This window comes from Salmo salar, chromosome ssa25 (genome assembly GCF_905237065.1).
Source record: "Salmo salar chromosome ssa25, Ssal_v3.1, whole genome shotgun sequence".
Classification (NCBI taxonomy): domain Eukaryota; kingdom Metazoa; phylum Chordata; class Actinopteri; order Salmoniformes; family Salmonidae; genus Salmo; species Salmo salar.
This window is the reverse complement of record NC_059466.1, coordinates 53,405,423-53,429,541: the sequence shown is the minus strand read 5'-3', so window position 1 is coordinate 53,429,541 and position 24,119 is coordinate 53,405,423. Positions and strand designations below refer to the sequence as shown.

At 46.2% G+C, this 24,119-nt stretch overlaps 1 protein-coding gene across 1 annotated transcript in view; it reads left to right on the top strand.

Annotated features, from left to right (window-relative positions):
* The window catches only part of LOC106586950 (unconventional myosin-X), a 268,076-nt gene that overhangs the window by 51,404 nt on the left and 192,553 nt on the right, over nt 1–24,119 (top strand). The window lies entirely within an intron of this gene.

Below are 24,119 nucleotides of genomic sequence, written 5' to 3'. Positions count from 1 at the left end.
GTTTAGACTGTTTCTGCCCCCATCTGAAGTGATGCAGACCAGCCATGTTAGATAACTGTGACTCCCTGTATAACATTGAGGGAGTTGTGACTCCCTGTGTAACATTGAGGGAGCTGTGACTCCCTGTGTAACATTGAGGGAGCTGTGACTCCCTGTATAACATTGAGGGAGTTGTGACTCCCTGTATAACATTGAGGGAGTTGTGACTCCCTGTGTAACATTGAGGGAGCTGTGACTCCCTGTATAACATTGAGGGAGTTGTGACTCCCTGTATAACATTGAGGGAGTAGTGACTCCCTGTATAACATTGAGGGAGTAGTGACTCCCTGAATAACATTGAGGGAGTTGTGACTCCCTGTATAACATTGAGGGAGCTGTGACTCCCTGTATAACATTGAGGGAGTTTTGACTCCCTGTATAACATTGAGGGAGTTGTGACTCCCTGTATAACATTGAGGGAGTTGTGACTCCCTGTATAACATTGAGGGAGTTGTGACTCCCTGTGTAACATTGAGGGAGTTGTGACTCCCTGTATAACATTGAGGGAGCTGTGACTCCCTGTGTAACATTGAGGGAGCTGTGACTCCCTGTATAACATTGAGGGAGTTGTGACTCCCTGTATAACATTGAGGGAGTTGTGACTCCCTGTATAACATTGAGGGAGTTGTGACTCCCTGTATAACATTGAGGGAGTAGTGACTCCCTGTATAACATTGAGGGAGCTGTGACTCCCTGTATAACATTGAGGGAGTAGTGACTCCCTGTATAACATTGAGGGAGTAGTGACTCCCTGTATAACATTGAGGGAGTAGTGACTCCCTGTATAACATTGAGGGAGTTGTGACTCCCTGTATAACATTGAGGGAGTTGTGACTCCCTGTATAACATTGAGGGAGCTGTGACTCCCTGTATAACATTGAGGGAGCTGTGACTCCCTGTATAACATTGAGGGAGTTGTGACTCCCTGTATAACATTGAGGGAGTTGTGACTCCCTGTATAACATTGAGGGAGTTGTGACTCCCTGTATAACATTGAGGGAGTTGTGACTCCTGTATAACATTGAGGGAGCTGTGACTCCCTGTATAACATTGAGGGAGCTGTGACTCCCTGTATAACATTGAGGGAGTTGTGACTCCCTGTATAACATTGAGGGAGTTGTGACTCCCTGTATAACATTGAGGGAGCTGTGAGTCCCTGTATAACATTGAGGGAGTTGTGACTCCCTGTATAACATTGAGGGAGCTGTGACTCCCTGTATAACATTGAGGGAGTAGTGACTCCCTGTATAACATTGAGGGAGTTGTGACTCCCTGTATAACATTGAGGGAGTTGTGACTCCCTGTATAACATTGAGGGAGCTGTGACTCCCTGTATAACATTGAGGGAGCTGTGACTCCCTGTATAACATTGAGGGAGTAGTGACTCCCTGTATAACATTGAGGGAGTAGTGACTCCCTGTATAACATTGAGGGAGCTGTGACTCCCTGTATAACATTGAGGGAGCTGTGACTCCCTGTATAACATTGAGGGAGCTGTGACTCCCTGTATAACATTGAGGGAGCTGTGACTCCCTGTGTAACATTGAGGGAGCTGTGACTCCCTGTATAACATTGAGGGAGTAGTGACTCCCTGTATAACATTGAGGGAGCTGTGACTCCCTGTATAACATTGAGGGAGTAGTGACTCCCTGTATAACATTGAGGGAGCTGTGACTCCCTGTATAACATTGAGGGAGCTGTGACTCCCTGTATAACATTGAGGGAGCTGTGATGGTATCTGTCTTTCCAAGTGCTGACTACACACCACTAACCAGGAAATGAAGGCATGTCGTGGTTTGTCTTTGTTAAGGTTGATTTCCTCTGTTGTGGATCATCCGTAAAGTGTTGCACCATTAGGATCATATCTATGTTTCACAATGTGTACATGACTTGTTGACTGTCCCCCATCTTAGATTATCCTGCCAAGGGGTCTGTCTGTCTGTCTGTCTGTCTGTCTGTCTGTCTGTCTGTCTGTCTGTCTGTCTGTCTGTCTGTCTGTCTGTCTGTCTGTCTGTCTGTCTGTCTGTCTGTCTGTCTGTCTGTCTGTCTGTCTGTCTGTCTGTCTGTCTGTCTGTCTGTATCATGGAGTATTTCAGAGACTGAGTTGCTCAGTGAATCCAACTATTCCAGTCAGTTTAGCCAATATTTTTTTACTCTCATATTTAGTCACTTGTGGTCTTTTCCAGGGATTGGAACTGGTACAGAGAACAGAACAGAAAACCGAAAGAGAACAACGTTTTTCGAGGAACAGAATCAGAACCGGAAACGAAAGTGATCTGTACTGTTTCCGGAACAGAAGCGTTATCTTTTACGTTCCGGACATTTTATTTAAGTCCAAAGAAACAAAACACAACAAATCGTCTATGCAAAGCCCTCAGTCACTCAGAAACTAATTTCAGTGTCTGTCTGGTGGCTGGGAATCTTTTCCAGTGTGTGTGCATGTGTAGCGCCCCGAAGCAGAGCTTGTAGCCTATTGACATTACAAGCGTGATTCAGAAATGAGGGAGAGATTTTTAATTCATTTGTTCAATGCTAGTTAACCCTGTCAGTTCTGAGACTCCAGCAAAAAAAAATAGTTTTTTTCTTCATTTATCTGACTTTCATTTATCTGCATGTCCTGCCATTACATTTAGCGTTACAATTGAGTGTTCTTCCATTTTCTTACAGGACAACCAGGTCTACAATTTGACATAACAGTTGCATTCATAAGTTTTATTGACAAATGTCAATAAAATAAAAAGCGAAAACTGATCAAAATGAATTTATGTGAATGCTGTAAGTACAGAAATTGTTTGCTCAGTGGGAAATGAATATCCATCCAGTCAGTGATAACTGTGTGGAGTTTGTGTATTAACTTGAAATTACAGTATTATAGACACTATGTCCTGGGATTTACTATGTAGAAGAACCCCTTACAGTATTATAGACACTATGTCCTGGGATTTACTATGGTCTATGTAGAAGAACCCCTTACAGTATTATAGACACTATGTCCTGGGATTTACTATGATCTATGTAGAAGAACCCCTTACAGTATTATAGACACTATGACCTGGGATTTACTATGGTCTATGTAGAAGAACCCCTTACAGTATTATAGACACTATGACCTGGGATTTACTATGGTCTATGTAGAAGAACCCCTTACAGTATTATAGACACTATGTCCTGGGATTTACTATGGTCTATAGAAGAACCCCTTACAGTATTATAGACACTATGTCCTGGGATTTACTGCTATGTAGAAGAACCCCTTACAGTATTATAGACACTATGACCTGGGATTTACTATGGTCTATTAGAAGAACCCCTTACAGTATTATAGACACTATGACCTGGGATTTACTATGTAGAAGAACCCCTTACAGTATTATAGACACTATGTCCTGGGATTTACTATGTAGAAGAACCCCTTACAGTATTATAGACACTATGACCTGGGATTTACTATGTAGAAGAACCCCTTACAGTATTATAGACACTATGTCCTGGGATTTACTATGGTCTATGTAGAAGAACCCCTTACAGTATTATAGACACTATGTCCTGGGATTAACTATGGTCTATGTAGAAGAACCCCTTACAGTATTATAGACACTATGTCCTGGGATTTACTATGGTCTATGTAGAAGAACCCCTTACAGTATTATAGACACTATGTCCTGGGATTAACTATGGTCTATGTAGAAGAACCCCTTACAGTATTATAGACACTATGTCCTGGGATTTACTATGGTCTATGTAGAAGAACCCCTTACAGTATTATAGACACTATGTCCTGGGATTTACTATGTAGAAGAACCCCTTACAGTATTATAGACACTATGTCCTGGGATTTACTATGTTATAGAAGACCCCTTACAGTATTATAGACACTATGTCCTGGGATTTACTATGGTTGTAGAAGAACCCCTTACAGTATTATAGACACTATGTCCTGGGATTTACTATGGTCTATTAGAAGAACCCCTTACAGTATTATAGACACTATGTCCTGGGATTTACTATGTCTTGTAGAAGACCCCCTTACAGTATTATAGACACTATGTCCTGGGATTTACTATGATGTAGAAGAACCCCTTACAGTATTTTAGACACTATGTCCTGGGATTTACTATGTAGAAGAACCCCTTACAGTATTATAGACACTATGTCCTGGGATTTACTATGGTCTATGTAGAAGAACCCCTTACAGTATTATAGACACTATGTCCTGGGATTTACTATGGTCTATGTAGAAGAACCCCTTACAGTATTATAGACACTATGTCCTGGGATTTTTGTATTTTATTTAAAAAAATGTATTTCACCTTTATTTAACCAGGTAGGCTAGTTGAGAACAAGTTCTCAATTGCAACTGCGACCTGGCCAAGATAAAGCAAAGCAGTGTGACATATACAACAACACAGAGTTACACATGGAGTTAAACAAACATACAGTCAATAATACAGTAGAACAAAAGAAAACAAAAAGTCTATATACAGTGAGTGCAAATGAGGTAAGTTAAGGGAGTTAAGGCAATAAATAGGCCATGGTGGCGAAGTAATTACAATATAGCAATTAAACACTGGAATGGTAGGATGTGCAGAAGATGAATGTGCAAGTAGAGATACTGGGGTGCAAAGGAGCAAGATAAATAAATAAATACAGTATGGGAATGAAGTAGATGGATGGGCTATGTACAGGTGCAGTGATCTGTGAGCTGCTCTGACAGCTGGTGCTTAAAGTTAGTGAGGGAGATAAGCGTTTCCAGATTCAGAGATTTTTGCAGTTCGTTCCAGTCATTAGCAGCAGAGAACTGGAAGGAAAGGCGGCCAAAGGAGGAATTAGCGGAGTAGCGGAGCGGAGCTGAAGCGGAGGTGTAGCAGAGGTGTAGCGGAGCGAGAAGCGGAGGTGTAGCAGAGGTGTAGCGGTGCGAGAAGCGGAGGTGTAGCGAGTAGCGGAGCTGAAGCGGAGCGAGTAGTGGAGCGAGTAGCAGAGTGTGCCCAGTTTGACTGGAGCGAGATTCCAAAAGGCTGGAGTGTCAGCCTTCTCGCCCTCCAATTTCTCTCCAGTAGCTCACTATTCATGAGCTCAGGGCATGCCCGGCCCAGCATGCATCTGTAGTCTACTTGTGTGCTGCTATAGCCCCCTTGCTTTAGCTGCTGTCATGGTGTTCACTAAATATTTTCATAAAGAAAATAAAGAAGCCTGGCATATTACCACGTTCAAGGAGCTCTACGTTTAGACTGGGTTATTCTGCCCGAAAACCTTTCGGCCTACCTATAGAAAAATTAAAAAACAACTCTGCATCTCTGCCCAGCCTGGATAGAGTGGCCAAAAGGGTGTTTCGCATCCTCAGTGGCTCAGCAAGTGTAGACAGGATGTTCTCCCCTTCTGGCCGTCTCTCCAGGGACCAACCCACAGACTGGCCAAACTCCTGTTTCTAAAAATGAATTCAAAGGCAATGATTTAATACAATAAAATGTTGTTTAAATGCTGAGTGCTGTCACGACTGTGTGTAGGAACGGAGCAAGGCACAGCGTGAGGATCGTTCCACATCTTTTATTAGAATGTGAATCTTTGCAAGACAAAACAATCAACTAATAAACAAAAACACAAACCGTGACGACAGAGTTGCAACATGCACTAACTCAAAAATAATCTCCCACAAATACAAGTGGGAAAAACAACTACTTCAATATGATCCCCAATTAGAGACAACGATGACCAGCTGCCTCTAATTGGGAATCATACAAAAACCCCAACATAGAAAAAAATAAACTAGAACACAACATAGAAAAAATAAACTAGATTTTTTTTTAAAACAGTCACGCCCTGACCTACTCTACCGTAGAAAATAAGAGCACTCTATGGTCAGGACGTGACAAGTGCTTTATGCTTCACAATGTATTTCTTTATCGGCTATAGCCTTGAAATCATTGAGATAATCTTCTTCGGCTTCCGGTCTAGCTCCTGATCTATTCAGAGTGTTAATATGCTGTTTAATATGACATGTAGCCTATTCAGAGTGTTAATATGCTGTTTAATATGACATGTAGCCTATTCAGAGTGTTAATTTGCTGTTTAATATGACATGTAGCCTATTCAGAGTGTTAATATGCTGTTTAATATGACATGTAGCCTATTCAGAGTGTTAATATGCTGTTTAATATGACCTGTAGCCTATTCAGAGTGTTAATATGCTGTTTAATATGACATGTAGCCTATTCAGAGTGTCTTCAAGATAAAAACCTCGTTTATTTTTACTATGTTTCATAAGGTGCAGGTAGACTATACCTCAATAGCTGTGGAATGTATTGTCTACTACAACTACAAACGATCCAACTTTTAAATGTAAAACACTACTTTAGGAACCTGATGCTAATCAGTGGGTAAAATCACCGGGGAAGCCAAGCCTGTTTAAAAGCCATATTACAACCTACAGTATGTTATGATGATTGCGTTGGTTGCTCTATAACCCATTCGTTCATACGCCACCGTGATCTACAATAAGACCGTGACAACGAAGAGACCAACAGTCTGGCGGAATAAATTCAGCTACACATACATTTTGTTTCGTCACAAAACCTGGAGAGCTACATCTGTCCAGTGAAGTAAACAAAGCCAATATTGCTTATAACAAACAGTTATATTTTACATTTACATTTGACCTGAAGAATGGTCAAGTTAATGTTTTTCACAGTTTACTAAACAATTTAGTTACGTCAGGACAACCCACAGTTGAGCTCTGCTCAACTCTGATTGGCTAATTATTTTCGATTTTTTTTTTTTTTTATCAAGGTAAGCTAAACGCGTGCTGGTATCAATCAATCAAATGCTACTGAGGGCAACATGTCATACTCTTTTTGTCCAGACAGCATCAGATACATGGGTTACACATTCGGAGGCAGAGGGGGCGCTGTTTCCCTCACTCTGATGATTTCTCCGGTGAGATTCAGCCACTTGCGAATTGACAGAAAAGTATGAAAACACACTGTGTTACACAGAGAGACAAAATCTACATTATTTTAATCGAGGTTTTATTGGTCGTTGAAGACACACCGCCGACGCTAAGGTGCCAGACGTCAACAGAGACAATAACGTCGGGTTGAGCAGGTTGTGTATTTTACACATATATTTTACAAATATACTGTATCTACATATCTTTTATTTATTTATATTATATATATATATATTTGAGAAATACATTTTATTGAAATATATTCCGCTCATGACTCGCCTGCTGTCAAAACGCTTTCCGCTGTGCAAAACGGCTGCGTTGATAATATATCAGTAGGCTCTTGTTATTGTAGTAGAATCTCATTTTATCTCAATGGTTACAACATACTCTCTGTCTCTCTTCAATCCATCCTCTTTATCCGATACGCTGATGTAGTTAGTGCCTAAAGAGCAGGACTTACAGGACTTAGACGGTGGTGGTGGGTGGGGGGGTTATAAACACCAGTCTGGCTCTGTAATTTGGAGTTACATAATAACAGCTGATCTTCTTACATCTACAGAATAACTAAACCAGTCGGTCTGTAATTCTCCTCTGGTTTATGTTCCAAATGGCACCCTATTCCCTATATAGTGCACTGCTGAGCACCCTATTCCCTATATAGTGCACTGCTTAGCACCCTATTGCCTATATAGTGCACTGCTTAGCACCCTATTCCCTATATAGTGCACTGCTGAGCACCCTATTGCCTATATAGTGCACTACTTAGCACCCTATTCCCTATATAGTGCACTGCTGAGCACCCTATTCAGTGCACTACTTAGCACCCTATTCCCTATACAGGGCACCACTTAGCACCCTATTCCCTATACAGTGCACTACTTAGCACCCTATTCAGTGCACTACTTAGCACCCTATTCCCTATATAGTGCACTGCTGAGCACCCTATTCCCTATATAGTGCACTACTTAGCACCCTATTCCCTATATAGTGCACTGCTGAGCACCCTATTGCCTATATAGTCCACTACTTAGCACCCTATTGCCTATATAGTGCACTACTTAGCACCCTATTGCCTATATAGTGCACTACTTAGCACCCTATTCCCTATATAGTGCACTGCTGAGCACCCTATTGCCTATATAGTGCACTACTTAGCACCCTATTCCCTATATAGTGCACTGCTGAGCACCCTATTGCCTATATAGTGCACTACTTAGCACCCTATTCCCTATATAGTGCACTGCTGAGCACCCTATTGCCTATATAGTGCACTACTTAGCACCCTATTCCCTATATAGTGCACTACTTAGCACCCTATTCCCTATATAGTGCACTGCTGAGCACCCTATTCCATATATAGTGCACTACTTAGCACCCTATTCAGTGCACTACTTAGCACCCTATTCCCTATACAGGGCACCACTTAGCACCCTATTCCCTATACAGTGCACTACTTAGCACCCTATTCCCTATATAGTGCACTGCTGAGCACCCTATTCCCTATATAGTGCACTATTCAGTGCACTACTTAGCACCCTATTCCCTATACAGGGCACTACTTAGCACCCTATTCCCTATACAGTGCACTACTTAGCACCCTATTCCCTATATAGTGCACTGCTGAGCACCCTATTCCCTATATAGTGCACTACTTAGCACCCTATTCCCTATATAGTGCACTACTTAGCACCCTATTCCCTATATAGTGCACTACTTAGCACCCTATTCCCTATGTAGTGCACTACTTAGCACCCTATTCCCTATATAGTGCACTACTTAGCACTCTATTCCCTATATAGTGCACTACTTAGCACCCTATTCCCTATATAGTGCACTACTTAGCACTCTATTCCCTATATAGTGCACTACTTAGCACCCCATTCCCTATATAGTGCACTACTTAGCACCCTATTCCCTATATAGTGCACTACTTAGCACCCTATTCCCTATATAGTGCACTACTTAGCACTCTATTCCCTATGTAGTGCACTACTTTTGACCACTATATAGGGAATAAGGTGTTATTTGGGACGCAGGACTCTGCTCCATCAGACCAAACCACGTGCTGCAGCTTTTCTTTTCTCAACCCACACTGGTACCAGGCACACTAACGATAACAGCACACCCTTACAGGGGCACAGCACATATGAACAGTAGGCTATGCTAAAAGGGTTCAATTTAATTTAACCTGGATTTATTAAGAGGGAAGTTCCATTGAGGTCAGAATTAGTCTTTCTCTTTCCCCACCTGGAGAATAAAATAACATATTTAGGTCTACAGTGTGTTTCCGTATGTAGTCTAGCTATTCATTTACCATGCCATAACATTATAATGTCTGGCTAACTGGTCAATATGGTTGTTTCATCTTAATGATTGTCTGCTGTTTAAATCAAATCAAATCAAATGTATTTATATAGCCCTTCTTACATCAGCTGATGTCTCAAAGTGCTGTATAGAAACCCAGCCTAAAACCCCCAAACAGCAAGTAATGCAGATGTAGAAGCACGGTGGCTAGGAAAAACTCCCTAGAAAGGCCAAAACCTAGGAAGAAACCTAGAGAGGAACCAGGCTATGAGGGGTGGCCAGTCCTCTTCTGGCTGTGCCGGGTAGAGATTATAACAGAACATGGCCAAGATGTTAAAATGTTCATGAATGACCAGCAGGGTCAAATAATAATAATCACAGTGGTTGTCGAGGATGCAACAGGTCAGCACCTGAGGAGTAAATGTCAGTTGGCTTTTCATAGCCGATCATTCAGAGTATCTCTACCGCTCCTGCTGTCTCTAGAGAGTTGAAAACAGCAGGTCTGGGACAGGTAGCACGTCCGGTGAACAGGTCAGGGTTCCATAGCCGCAGGCAGAACAGTTGAAACTGGAGCAGCAGCACGGCCAGGTGGACTGGGGACAGCAAGGAGTCATCATGCCAGGTAGTCCTGAGGCATGGTCCTAGGGCTCAGGTCCCCCGAGAGAGAGAAAGAAAGAAAGAAAGAGAGAATTAGAGAGAGCATATTTAAATTCACACAGGACACTGGAGAAATACTCCAGATGTAACAGATTGACCCTAGCCCCCCGACACATAAACTACTGCAGCATAAATACTGGAGGCTGAGACAGGAGGGGTCAGGAGACACTGTGGCCCCATCCGATTATACCCCCGGACAGGGCCAAACAGGCAGGATACAACCCCACCCACTTTGCCAAAGCACAGCCCCCACACCACTAGAGGGATATCTTCAACCACCAACTTACCGTCCTGAGACAAGGCCGAGTATAGCCCACAAAGATCTCTGCCACGACACAAACCAAGGGGGGGCGCCAACCCAGACTGGAAGACCACGTCAGTGACTCAACCCACTCAAGTGACGCACCCCTCCCATGGACGGCATGGAAGAACACCAGTAAGCCAGTGACTCAGCCCCTGTAATAGGGTTTGAGGCAGAGAATCCCAGTGGAGAGAGAGGGGAACCGGCCTGGCAGAGACAGCAAGGGCGGTTCGTTGCTCCAGCCTTTCTGTTCACCTTCACACTCCTGGGCCAGACTAGACTCAATCATAGGACCTACTGATGAGATGAGTCTTAAAGGTTGAGACCGAGTCTGCGTCTCTCACATGGGTAGGCAGACCATTCCATAAAAATGGAGCTCTATAGGAGAAAGCCCTGCCTCCAGCTGTTTGCTTAGACATTCTAGGGACGTTTTAGGAGGCCTGCGTCTTGTGACCGTAGCGTACGTGTAGGTATGTGCGGCAGGACCAAATCGGAAAGATAGGTAGGAGCAAGCCCATGTAATGCTTTGTAGGTTAGCAGTAAAACCTTGAAATCAGCCCTTGCCTTAACAGGAAGCCAGTGTAGGGAGGCTAACACTGGAGTAATATGATCACATTTTTTGGTTCTAGTCAGGATTCTAGCAGCTGTATTTAGCACTAACTGAAGTTTATTTAGTGCTTTATCCGGGTAGCCGGAAAGTAGAGCATTGTAGTAGTCTAACCTAGAAGTAACAAAAGCATGGATTAATTTTTCTGCATCAATTTTGAACAGAAATATCTGATCTTTGCAATGTTACGTAGATGGAATAAAGCTGTCCTTTAAACAGTCTTGATATGTTCGTCAAAAGAGAGATCAGGGTCCAGAGTAACGCCGAGGTCCTTCACAGTTTTATTTGAGACGACTGTACAACCATCAAGAATAATTGTCAGATTCAACAGAAGATCTTTGTTTCTTGGGACCCAGAACAAGCATCTCTGTTTTGTCCGAGTTTAAAAGTAGAACATTTGCAGCCATCCACTTCTTTATGTCTGAAACACAGGCTTCTAGGGAGGGCAGTTTTGGGGCTTCACCATGTTTCATTGAAATGTACAGCTGTGTGTCATCCACATAGCAGTGAAAATTTAAATTATGTTTTCGAATGACATCCCCAAGAGGTAAAATATATAGTGAAAAAAATAGTGGTCCTAAAACGGAACCTTGAGGAACACCGAAATTTACAGTTGATTTGTCAGAGGACAAACCATTCACAGAGACAAACTGATATCTTTCCGACAGATAAGATCTAAACCAGGCCAGAACTTGTCTGTGTAGTTCAATTTGGGTTTCCAATCTCACCAAAAAAATGTGGTGATCGATGGTATCAAAAGCAGCACTAAGATCTAGGAGCACGAGGACAGATGCAGAGCCTCGGTCTGACGTCATTAAAAGGTCATTTACCACCTTCACAAGTGCAGTCTCAGTGGTATGATGGGGTCTAAAACCAGACTGAAGCGTTTCGTATACATTGTTTGTCTTCAGGAAGGCAGTGAGTTGCTGCACAACAGCTTTTTCAAAACAATTTGAGAGGAATGGGAGATTCGATATAGGCCGATAGTTTTTTATAATTTCTGGGTCAAGGTTTGGCTTTTTCAAGAGAGGCTTTATTACTGCCACTATTAGCGAGCTTGGTACACATCTGGTGGATAGAGAGCCGTTTATTATGTTCAACATAGGAGGGCCAAGCACAGGAAGCAGCTCTTTCAGTAGTTTAGTTGGAATAGGGTCCAGTATGCAGCTTGAAGGTTTAGAGGTCATGACTATTTTCATCATTGTGTCAAGAGATATAGTACTAAAACACTTGATCCTAGGTCCTGGCAGAGTTGTGCAGATTCAGGACAACAGAGCTTTGGAGGAATACCCAGATTTAAAGAGGAGTCCGTAATTTGCTTTTTAATGATCATGATCTTTTCCTCAAAGAAGTTCATGAATTTATCACTGCTGAAGTGAAAGCCATCCTCTCTTGGGGAATGCTACTTTTCAGTTAGCTTTGCGACAGTATCCAAAAAAACATTTCGGATTGTTCTTATTTTCCTCAATTAGGTTGGAAAAATAGGATGATCGAGCAGCAGTGAGGGCTCTTCGATACTGCACGGTACTGTCTTTCCAAGCTAGTCGGAAGACTTCCAGTTTGGTGTGGCGCCATTTCCGTTCCAATTTTCTGGAAGCTTGCTTCAGAGCTCGTGTATTTTCTGTATACCAGGGAGCTAGTTTCTTATGACAGATGTTTTTTGTTTTTAGGGGTGCGACTGCATCTAGGGTATTACGCAAGGTTAAATTTAGTTCCTCAGTTATGTGGTTAACCGATTTTTGTACTCTGACGTCCTTGGGTAGGTGGAGGGAGTCTGGAAGGGCATCTAGGAATCTTTGGGTTGTCTGAGAATTTATAGCACGACTTTTAATGCTCCTTGGTTGGGGTCTGAGCAGATTATTTGTTGCGATTGCAAACGTATTAAAATGGTGGTCCGATAGTCCAGAATTATGAGGAAAAATATTAAGATCCACAACATTTATTCCACGGGACAAAACTAGGTCCAGAGTATGACTGTGGCAGTGAGTAGGTCCAGAGACATGTTGGACAAAACCCACTGAGTCGATGATGGCTCCGAAAGCCTTTTGGAGTGGGTCTGTGGACTTTTCCATGTGAATGTTAAAGTCACCAAAAATTAGAATATTATCTGCCATGACTACAAGGTCCGGTAGGAATTCAGGGAACTCAGTGAGGAACGCTGCATACCGCCCAGGAGGCCTGTAAACAGTACCTATAAAAAGTGATTGAGTAGGCTGCATAGATTTCATGACTAGAAGCTCAAAAGAAGAAAACAGTATTTTTTTTGGGGGGGGGTAAATTGAAATCTGCTGTCGTAAATGTTAGCAACACCTCCGTCTTTGCGGGATGCACGGGGGGTATGGTCACTAGTGTAACCAGGAGGTGAGGCCTCATTTAACACAGTAAATTCATCAGGCTTAAGCCATGTTTCAGTCAGGCCAATCACATCAAGATTATTATCAGTGATTAGTTCATTGACTGTAACTGCCTTGGAAGTGAGGGATCTAACATTAAGTAGCCCTAATTTGAGATGTGAGGTCAGGGATACATTGTTTGTCTTCAGGAAGGCAGTGAGTTGCTGCGCAACAGATTTTTCAAAACAATTTGAGAGGAATGGGAAATTCGAAATAGGCAGATAGTTTTTTATATTTTCTGGGTCAAGGTTTGGCTTTTTCAAGAGAGGCTTTATTACTGCCACTATTAGCGAGTTTGGTACACATCCTGTGGATAGAGAGCTGTTTATTAGGGAATAGGGTGCTAAGTAGTGCACTATATAGGGAATAGGGTGCCATTTGGGACGCATGTGAAGTGTTATCTTCAGCCTCATGTTTTTATGTTAACCTCTAGTTAAATCAGATCTGTGCCCTACATGCACAGAGATCTCCCAGTAGTGACCAGTTAACCTCCAGTTAAATCAGATCTACATGCACAGAGATCTCCCAGTAGTGACCAGTTAGACTGCGGTGGACAGCAGCTTTTATTTCAGGCTCCTGACCAATTCTATTTTTTAATGCTGACCTCAACTGGTCTCCTCCATCATTTCCTGTGACCGAACATCAGAACACCACCAACCTCCATTTGGATGAAGATTTCTACTTCAACGTGTCGGCAGCTCTGGAAGTCCAGCTCACATCCGGACCTCTGAAAATCCATTACCTCATTTTTAACCAGCATGTCAAACTGTGCAACTAGAGGTGACAAAACTCTTGATCACCTTTTACTCCACACACAGAGACGCATACAACGCCTACAAACAGGAAGTACCAGTGACGCGCTCAATACGGAAGTGGTCAGATGAAGCGGATGCTAAGCTACAGGACTGTTTCGCTAGCACAGACTGGAATATGTTTCCGCGATTCATCCGATAACATTGAGAAGTTTACCACATCAGTCACCGGCTTCATTAATACAGTGATTCGACGACATCTAGCTAAATGCCTTCCTTCTTCGTGTGATCTCGCTCTCCGTGGCCGCTGTGACCTTTAACCCCCTAGAATCAATCTAATTAACATAATAACAAATCCCCATCAAAATCCATCAGTTTAAGAAGGAGAGATTTTTTTGTTGTTGCATTGGATGCATCTCAATCCACCACATCCACCGTTGTCGCACTTCCACATCTGCGGTGAAACGTGGGCAGAGCGGTGTTTGTCAAACCATGAGACATCCCGAAAATCGGTCTTCTCGAACAGTTTGACCTGCAAACTAATGTGACCCCACTGTGGAAAGGGGGCATTCCCGAAATATGAAGGTAGTTTTGTGCCTACACAAAAAAGGGGTTAAATATGTGTACCAAAATTGTTTTATTTTATATATATATATATATATTAGAATTTAAACTCAGCAAAAAAAGAAACATCCCTTTTTCAGGACCCTGTCTTTAAAAGATAATTCATAAAAATCCAAATTACTTCACAGATCTTCATTGTAAAGGGTTTAAACACTGTTTCCCATGCTTGTTCAATGAACCATAAACAATTAATGAACATGCACCTGTGGAACGGTCGTTAAGACACTAACAGCTTACAGACGGTGGGCAATTAAAGGTCACAGTTATGAAAACTTAGGACACTAAAGAGGCCTTTCTACTGACTCTGAAAATCACCAAAAGAAAGATGCCCAGGGTCCCTGCTCATCTGTGTGAACGTGCCCTAGGCATGCTACAAGGAGGCATGAGGACTGCAGATGTGGCCAGGGCAATAAATTGCAATGTCCGTACTGTGAGACGCCTAAGACAGCGCTACAGGGAGACAGGACGGACAGCTGATCGTCCTCGCAGTGGCAGACCAGGTGTAACAACACCTGCACAGGATCGGTACATCCGAACATCACACCTGCGGGACAGGTACAAGATGGCAACAACAACTGCCTGAGTTACACCAGGAACGCACAATCCCTCCATCAGTGCTCAGACTGAGAGAGGCTGGACTGAGGGCTTGTAGGCCTGTTGTAAGGCAGGTCCTCACCAGACATCACCGGCAACAACGTCGCCTATGGGCACAAACCCACCGTCGCTGGACCAGACAGGACTGGCAAAAAGTGCTCTTCACTGACTAGTCACGGTTTTGTCTCACCAGGGGTGATGGTCGGATTCACGTTTATCGTTGAAGAAATAAGCGTTACACCGACGCCTGTACTCTGGAGCGGGATCGATTTGGAGGTGGAGGGTCCGTCATGGTCTGGGGCGTTGTGTCACAGCATCATCGGACTGAGCTTGTTGTCATTGCAGGCAATCTCAACGCTGTGCGTTACAGGGAAGATATCCTCCTCCGTCATGTGGTGCCCTTCCTGCAGGCTCATCCTGACATGATCCTCCAGCATGACAATGCCACCAGCCATACTGCTCGTTCTGTGCGTGATTTCCTGCAAGACAGGAATGTCAGTGTTCTGCCATGGCCAGCGAAGAGCCCGGATCTCAATCCCATTGAGCACGTCTGGGACCTGTTGGATCGGAGGGTGAGGGCTAGGGCCATTCCCCCCCAGAAATGTCCGGGAACTTGCAGGTGCCTTGGTGGAAGAGTGGTCTAACATCTCACAGCTAGAACTGGCAAATCTGGTGCAGTCCATGAGGAGGAGATGCACTGCAGTACTTAATGCAGCTGGTGGCCACACCAGATACTGACTGTTACTTTTGATTTTGACCCCCCCTTTGTTCAGGTACACATTATTCCATTTCTGTTAGTCACATGTCTGTGGAACTTGTTCAGTTTATGTCTCAGTTGTTGAATCTTGTTATGTTCATACAAATATTTACACATGTTAAGTTTGCTGAAAATAAACGCAGTTGACAGTGAGAGGACGTTTCTTTTTTTGATGAGTTTATATACACTACCAGTCAAATGTTTGGACACACCTACTCATTCAAGGGTTTTTCTTTATTTTTACTATTTTCTACATTGTAGAATAATAGTGAAGACATCAAAACTATGAAATAACACATATGGAATCATGTAGTAACCAAAAAAACTGTTAAACAAATCAAAATAAACCACACTTTGCCTTGATGACAGATTTACACGTAAGCATGTGACAAATACAATTTAATTTTTGATTTAGTCTGCTTCTAGACAATGGGACAGAGTATCATCATGTTTCTATATTAACCTTTAGTCTGCTTCTAGACAATGGGACAGAGGATTATCATGTACCTTATCGTATACCTCAGCCTTCCTCTCCCGGTCCCAGACACACACACACACACACACACACACCCAGCCCTCTCCTAATGTGCAGTCTACTCCTCCTCCAAACCTCCTGTCCCTGGTGAGTTTCTGTAGCTACATTTAGCTGTGTTCCATTAAAGAGAAAAAAAAAACTTGATCTTTTCTTAAATGGAACAAGGTTTTTAGTCCAGAGTGCTGCTGGCTGAATGATCCGTCCATCGCTTTCTCTCTGCCTCTAATGGGGTGTGATGATCACAATGAAAAAAACCCACAAAAGCACAAAGTAGAGGTCTGCTGGGGATTGATTTCTTCATCCCGCTCCTGCCCTCACCAGCGGCTTTTCATACTGCACCCAGCACTCACCGGCTGGCTTCCTGTCCGACTCCTGCCTGCTATTACAAGAACTGGTCCCAAAACCAACTGCAGTCCCACAATGTTATTTTAGGTATGTGACGCAGCTCCATGATCCCAGCCCTTTAGGCAACATTAAATGTTGCAAAAACTTTGACTTTCTACGTGGCACCGACATAGTTTGGCAAAATTCTGCCCTGCTAGAGCTACCCCGGTGATCTTTAAGTGCTGGTATTGTGAAGTGTAAACGTCTAGGAGCAACAACGGCTCAGCCGCCAAGTGGTAGGACCACACAAGCTCACAGAACGGGACCGCCAAGTGGTAGGACCACACAAGCTCACAGAACGGGACCGCCAAGTGGTAGGACCACACAAGCTCGAGTGCTAAAGATCATCTGAAGTGTAAAAATCGTCTGTCCTCGGTTGCAACACTCACTACTGAGTTCCAAACTGCCTCTGGAAGCAACGTCAGCACAAGAACTGTTCGTCGGGAGCTTCATGAAATGGGTTTCCATGGCCGAGCAGCTGCACACAAACCTCAGATCATCATGCGCAATGCCAAGCGTCGGATGGAGTGGTGGAAAGCTTGTCGCCATTGGACTCTGGAATAGTGGAAATGCGTTCTCTGGAGTGATGAATTCGGGGTTTGGCGGATGCCAGGAGAACGCTACCTGCCCCAGTTCATAGTGCCAACTGTAAAGTTCGGTGGAGGAGGAATAATTGTATGGGGCTGTTTTTCTTGGTTTGGGCTAGGCCCCTTAACTCTTCAGCATTCAATGACATTCTAGACGATTCTGTGCATCCAACTTTGTGGCAACAGTTTTGGGAAGGCCTCTGTGCACAAAGCGAGGTCCATACAGAAATGGCTTGAGGTCGGTGTGGAAGAACTTGACTGGCCTGCACAGAGCGCTGACCTCAACCCCATCGAACACCTTTGGGATGAATTGGAACGCCGACTGCGAGCCAGGGCCTAATCGCCCAACATCAGCGCCCGACCTCACTAATGCTCTTGTGGCTGAATGGAAGCAAGTCCCCTACAGCAATGTTCCAACATCTAGTGGAAAGCCTTCCCAGAAGAGTGGAGGCTGTTATAGCAGCAAAGGGGGGGGGGGGGGACCAACTCCATATTAATGCCCATGATTTTGGAGTGAGATGTTGGACCAGCAGGTGTCCACATACATTTGGTCATGTAGTGTATTTGAGTTAATTGACTTGTTTTCTCTGCCTACTTTATTCCAATGAGTCCACACTTGCTGGGTGCAGTTGAACCATCACGCCTAAATAGCAGAGGAGAGGCAGGCTACTGAAGTTGAAAGCAGCGAATTCTGAGTGTGAATAATGAGAAAAATATGTGCTTTTAATACAATAGGTAGACTGAATGTTTCCAAATAATCTGTGGGGACAAACAAAAAATATTTTCATCCCAAAAGTTGGCTTGTCTGACCGACAGCATGAGCAATGCCGACCACACCATAATGATGTCTGTCTGGACCCACAGGTATTATTTGCAGGCAATTTCCATGCATTTTATGGATTCTCAATGACCCATAATGATGAGTTGATCTCCTGAACCTTACTTATCGTCCAGGGAAAATGTGGCAATGACAAGACCCGCTGTCATTTACAGTAATGCAGTAAATATTACTGTAAATTATATATAGTACAGTACTACACCCAGTACTACACCTAGCCCTGTCCTGGTGATGTCTCTGACTACACCCAGCCCTGTCCTGGTGATGACTCTGACTCTGACTACACCCAGCCCTGTCCTGGTGATGACTCTGACTACACCCAGCCCTGTCCTGGTGGTGACTCTGACTACACCCAGCCCTGTGCTGGTGGTGACTCTGACTACACCCAGCCCTGTCCTGGTGATGACTCTGACTACACCCAGCCCTGTGCTGGTGATGACTCTGACTACACCCAGCCCTGTGCTGGTGATGTCTCTGACTACACCCAGCCCTGTCCTGGTGGTGACTCTGACTACACCCAGCCCTGTGCTGGTGGTGACTCTGACTACACCCAGCCCTGTCCTGGTGGTGACTCTGACTACACCCAGCCCTGTCCTGGTGATGTCTCTGACTACACCCAGCCCTGTGCTGGTGGTGACTCTGACTACACCCAGCCCTGTGCTGGTGGTGACTCTGACTACACCCAGCCCTGTCCTGGTGGTGACTCTGACTACACCCAGCCCTGTCCTGGTGATGACTCTGACTACACCCAGCCCTGTCCTGGTGATGACTCTGACTACACCCAGCCCTGTCCTGGTGGTGACTGACCCCGCCTGTTGGTGGACTCTGACTACACCCAGCCCTGTCCTGGTGATGTCTCTGACTACACCCAGCCCTGTCCTGGTGATGTCTCTGACTACACCCAGCCCTGTGCTGGTGGTGACTCTGACTACACCCAGCCCTGTCCTGGTGGTGACTCTGACTACACCCAGCCCTGTCCTGGTGATGTCTCTGACTACACCCAGCCCTGTGCTGGTGGTGACTCTGACTACACCCAGCCCTGTGCTGGTGGTGACTCTGACTACACCCAGCCCTGTGCTGGTGGTGACTCTGACTACACCCAGCCCTGTGCTGGTGGTGACTCTGACTACACCCAGCCCTGTCCTGGTGGTGACTCTGACTACACCCAGCCCTGTCCTGGTGGTGACTCTGACTACACCCAGCCCTGTCCTGGTGGTGACTCTGACTACACCCAGCCCTGTCCTGGTGATGTCTCTGACTACACCCAGCCCTGTCCTGGTGGTGACTCTGACTACACCCAGCCCTGTCCTGGTGATGACTCTGACTACACCCAGCCCTGTCCTGGTGATGACTCTGACTACACCCAGCCCTGTGCTGGTGGTGACTCTGACTACACCCAGCCCTGTGCTGGTGGTGACTCTGACTACACCCAGCCTTGTCCTGGTGGTGACTGACTACACCCAGCCCTGTGCTGGTGGTGACTCTGACTACACCCAGCCCTGTCCTGGTGATGACTCTGACTACACCCAGCCCTGTCCTGGTGGTGACTCTGACTACACCCAGCCCTGTCCTGGTGGTGATGACTCTGACTACACCCAGCCCTGTCCTGGTGATGTCTCTGACTACACCCAGCCCTGTCCTGGTGATGTCTCTGACTACACCCAGCCCTGTCCTGGTGGTGACTCTGACTACACCCAGCCCTGTGCTGGTGGTGATGACTCTGACTACACCCAGCCCTGTCCTGGTGGTGTCTCTGACTACACCCAGCCCTGTGCTGGTGGTGACTCTGACTACACCCAGCCCTGTCCTGGTGATGACTCTGACTACACCCAGCCCTGTCCTGGTGATGACTCTGACTACACCCAGCCCTGTCCTGGTGGTGACTCTGACTACACCCAGCCCTGTGCTGGTGGTGACTCTGACTACACCCAGCCCTGTCCTGGTGATGCTCCTCCCAGCCCTGTCCTGGTGGTGACTCTGACTACACCCAGCCCTGTCCTGGTGATGACTGATTTTGACTCTGATTACACCAAGAATTAGTGCAGCAGCATATTGTTACTATGAATTCCCTTGGAACCTTGTGTAGAGGTAGGGAGGGTTGAGGTTAGGGTCTAGGGTCTAGGGCCTAGGGTTTAGGGTCTAGGGTCTAGGGGTTTGTCCTAGGATTATTTATATCCTCCATTTTATGCCTTGTTGGACAAGTAACTCTCTCTCCACCTCACTACCCCACTAAACGCTGGTGCTAGGGTGATTCAGACTGTTTGGCCAGGCTGGCATGAGAACCGGTTTCAGTGGTGATTCATACTGTTTGGCCAGGCTGGCATGAGAACCAGTTTCAGTGGTCAGCTAGTGGAGAGGACACATTATGCTGTAGACAGACAGTCCCTAGCGTTCTCCAACATCAACAGGAAGTGACTCGTGATTCCTGTTATTGCAGGTCTTCTCTCCTCACTTTCCAATCATCTATTCCTCCTATTGCGTCCTGCTACAGATCCCTGTCTCCTCAGATCCCTGCTCAGATCCCAGTCTCCTCAGATCCCTGTCTCCTCAGATCCCTGTCTCCTGTCTCCTCAGATCCCTGTCTCCTGTCTCCTCAGATCCCTGTCTCCTGAGATCCCTGTCTCCTCAGATCCCTGTCTCCTGTCTCCTGAGATCCCTGTCTCCTCAGATCCCTGTCTCCTGTCTCCTGAGATCCCTGTCTCCTGTCTCCTCAGATCCCTGCTCAGATCCCAGTCTCCTCAGATCCCTGTCTCCTCAGATCCCTGTCTCCTGTCTCCTCAGATCCCTGTCTCCTGTCTCCTCAGATCCCTGTCTCCTCAGATCCCTGTCTCCTGAGATCCCTGTCTCCTCAGATCCCTGTCTCCTGTCTCCTGAGATCCCTGTCTCCTCAGATCCCTGTCTCCTGTCTCCTCAGATCCCTGTCTCCTGTCTCCTCAGATCCCTGTCTCCTCAGATCCCTGTCTCCTCAGATCCCTGTGGGGGTGTGAGGAGGGTGGGGGTGTGAGCAGGGTGGGGGTGGGGGTGTGAGGAGGGTGGGGGTGAGCAGGGTGTGGGTGTGAGCAGGGTGGGGGTGGGGGGGTGAGCAGGGTGGGGGTGTGAGGAGGGTGGGGGTGGGGGTGGGACAGCTCCACCCTCCATTACTGTTGGAGCTAGGAACACAAGCATTTCGCTGCACCCACAATAGCATCTGCTAAATATGTGTATTTACCAATAAGATTTGATTTGATTTATTTGATTTGACTGTTAATGACTGTATTGCAGCAGGATGGACGGACAGACAGACAGACAGACAGACAGACAGACAGACAGACAGACAGACAGACAGACAGACAGACAGACAGACAGACAGACAGACAGACAGACAGACTAATGACTGTGTAGCTGCAGGATGTGAGGACAGACAGACAGACAGACAGACTAATGACTGTGTAGCTGCAGGATGTGAGGACAGACAGACAGACAGACAGACAGACAGACAGACAGACAGACAGACAGACAGACAGACAGACAGACAGACAGACAGACAGACCGTGTAGCAGCAGGATGTGAGGACAGACAGACAGACTAATGACTGTGTAGCAGCAGGATGTGAGGACAGACAGACAGACAGACACACACAGACAGACAGACAGACAGACAGACAGACAGACAGACAGACAGACAGACAGACAGACAGACAGACAGACAGACAGACAGACAGACAGACAGACAGACCGTGTAGCAGCAGGATGTGAGGACAGACAGACAGACTAATGACTGTGTAGCAGCAGGATGTGAGGACAGACAGACAGACAGACACACACAGACAGACAGACAGACAGACAGACAGACAGACAGACAGACAGACAGACAGACAGACAGACAGACAGACAGACAGACAGACAGACAGACAGATGGCTATGATGGATGGGCAGAGGCTGACTCAGTAACTAGTCCAGTTAACCCTTCTGTTGGCAGTAACTTTGAAAATGACCTCCATCTTTCTAGCTAATGTGTTCTGTCTGAATGTTGTTGTCAAAATCAAATCAAATGTATTTATATAGCCCTTCTTACATCAGCTGATATCTCAAAGTGCTGTATAGAAACCCAGCCTAAAACCCCAAACAGCAAGCAATGCAGGTGTAGAAGCACGGTGGCTAGGAAAAACTCCCTAGAAAGGCCAAAACCTAGGAAGAAACCTAGAGAGGAACCAGGCTATGAGGGGTGGCTAGGAAAAACTCCCTAGAAAGGCCAAAACCCTAGAGAGGAACCAGGCTATGAGGGGTGGCTAGGAAAAACTCCCTAGAAAGGCCAGAACCTAGGAAAGAAACCTAGAGAGGAACCAGGCTATGAGGGGTGGCTAGGAAAAACTCCCTAGAAAGGCCAAAACCTAGGAAGAAACCTAGAGAGGAACCAGGCTATGAGGGGTGGCTAGGAAAAACTCCCTAGAAAGGCCAAAACCTAGGAAGAAACCTAGAGAGGAACCAGGCTATGAGGGGTGGCCAGTCCTCTTCTGGCTGTGCCGGGTGGATATTATAACAGAACATGGCCAAGATGTTCAAATGTTCATAAATGACCAGCAGGGTCAAATAATAATAATCATAGTAGTTGTCGAGGGTGCAACAAGTCAGTAACACAAGAGTAAGTGTCAGTTGGCTTTTTCATAGCTGATCATTGAAAGTATCTCTACCGCTCCTGCTGTCTCTAGAGAGTTGAAAACAGCAGGTCTGGGACAGGTAGCACGTCGGGTGAACAGGTCAGGGTTCCAGCAGGTCTGGGACAGCAGGTCTGGGACAGGTAGCACGTCCGGTGAACAGGTCAGGGTTCCAGCAGGTCTGGGACAGGTAGCACGTCCGGTGAACAGGTCAGGGTTCCAGCAGGTCTGGGACAGCAGGTCTGGGACAGGTAGCAACTCCGGTGAACAGGTCAGGGTTCCAGCAGGGTCTGGGACAGCAGGTCTGGGACAGGTAGCACGTCGGGTGAACAGGTCAGGGTTCCAGCAGGTCTGGGACAGGTAGCACGTCCGGTGAACAGGTCAGGGTTCCAGCAGGTCTGGGACAGCAGGTCTGGGACAGGTAGCACGTCCGGTGAACAGGTCAGGGTTCCAGCAGGTCTGGGACAGGTAGCACGTCCGGTGAACAGGTCAGGGTTCCAGCAGGTCTGGGACAGGTAGCACGTCGGGTGAACAGGTCAGGGTTCCAGGAGGGTCTGGGACAGGTAGCACGTCGGGTGAACAGGTCAGGGTTCCAGCAGGTCTGGGACAGCAGGTCTGGGACAGGTAGCACGTCCGGTGAACAGGTCAGGGTTCCAGCAGGTCTGGGACAGCAGGTCTGGGACAGGTAGCACGTCGGGTGAACAGGTCAGGGTTCCAGGAGGTCTGGGACAGCAGGTCTGGGACAGCAGGTCTGGGACAGGTAGCACGTCGGGTGAACAGGTCAGGGTTCCAGCAGGTCTGGGACAGCAGGTCTGGGACAGGTAGCACGTCCGGTGAACAGGTCAGGGTTCCAGGAGGTCTGGGACAGCAGGTCTGGGACAGCAGGTCTGGGACAGGTAGCACGTCCGGTGAACAGGTCAGGGTTCCAGCAGGTCTGGGACAGCAGGTCTGGGACAGGTAGCACGTCGGGTGAACAGGTCAGGGTTCCAGGAGGTCTGGGACAGGTAGCACGTCCGGTGAACAGGTCAGGGTTCCAGGAGGTCTGGGACAGCAGGTCTGGGACAGGTAGCACGTCGGGTGAACAGGTCAGGGTTCCAGCAGGTCTGGGACAGCAGGTCTGGGACAGGTAGCACGTCCGGTGAACAGGTCAGGGTTCCAGGAGGGTCTGGGA